Raw genomic sequence first — 1,158 nt, 5'->3', positions numbered from 1 at the left:
CTGGGGTAATGGCGTCCAGATGTGACATCACTGATCCCAATGGGAGGGAAGAAGTGAGGGCCTGGGTCATGTGCCCAGGTTCAGGTCAGCAGAGTGAAGGAATCCAGCTGTGCTATGAGTCAAGGTAGAACCCTGAGTGGGCTCTGGGACCCCAGGACATCCAGGATGTCAGTGCTATCGGACCCTGGGTCCCCAGCAGTGTTGTGGGAATAAGCCCCCTACTCCCGCTTGCCTCTAAGGGGTCCTGGCTGGGGAGGGCCTGGTTCTAAGGGGAACAATGTCAGGGTGAGAAGGTGGTGCCCAGACCTACTGAGAGTCAAAGTGAAGAGCAGGAGGTTTGAGGATGGCCGGGTACATCCTCCCAGCTCTGGGAAACCCTGGGCATGGAACCCTGATGTCATGTCCACAGACTGTCCTTAAGGGTCTCGGTGCAGTGGCGGCCTTGGTGTGAGGGTCCCACCTCTGATCAACACAAGGGGCATTCCTGGAAGTGCTAGGGCTCAAGATGAGGACCTTGAGAGAGGACACAGGGAACCCTGCAGGTCCCAGGACCTGCTGTCAGCCTAGGGCAATTCTGGTGGCTGCATAAGCACAAGGTCTCAGGGACATTGGAGAATTTACATAAGGGGCGGGACCTCATAGACTGGTGATGAGATTCTTGGGTTCTGAAAGAGTTTAGGTGAGGACCCTGAGGGAGAACTTAGGGGACCCCTCAAGAGGAGACTTAAGTTGCCTGTGTCAGACCATCCTGGGTGTGTTTCTCAGCCAAGGCCCATGGTCCCCATCTGTTCCCTGCATCACTCCTGTCTATGGTTTGATCCTAGGAATCATGCTTGTGGTCGAGATGAGTGACCTGAGTAAGCCAAGCAAGACCAAGGAAGATCTTCAGGACCCAGGAGAGGCTCAGGGCCCTGTGGAGGTGCAGCTCTTGGGGGCTGAGGTGGGGGAGGCTGCATCCCACTTGGCCTCCTCTGAACCTGGGGAGGGCAGCCACTCTGCCTGCTATGAGTTCCTGTGGGGTCCGCAAGCCTAGGCGGAGACCAGCAAGTGGCAAGTCATGGTGTTTCTGTTCAGAGTCAACCAAAGACAGGGGGCCTTCCCACCCTTGTCTGCAGTGGTGGCAAGGAAGGAGGAAAAGGGGGCCTGAGTCAGAGCAGC

At 56.9% G+C, this 1,158-nt stretch overlaps 1 protein-coding gene across 1 annotated transcript in view; it reads left to right on the top strand.

The window, feature by feature from the left end:
* The window catches only part of LOC104982257 (heat shock transcription factor, X-linked-like), an 11,917-nt gene that overhangs the window by 401 nt on the left and 10,358 nt on the right, over positions 1-1,158 (top strand). The gene's annotated exons all lie outside the window — the stretch shown is intronic.

Source organism: Bison bison, unplaced genomic scaffold (genome assembly GCF_000754665.1).
Source record: "Bison bison bison isolate TAMUID 2011002044 unplaced genomic scaffold, Bison_UMD1.0 scf7180017864529, whole genome shotgun sequence".
Classification (NCBI taxonomy): Eukaryota; Metazoa; Chordata; class Mammalia; order Artiodactyla; family Bovidae; genus Bison; species Bison bison.
This window is presented reverse-complemented; position numbering and strand designations above follow the sequence as displayed.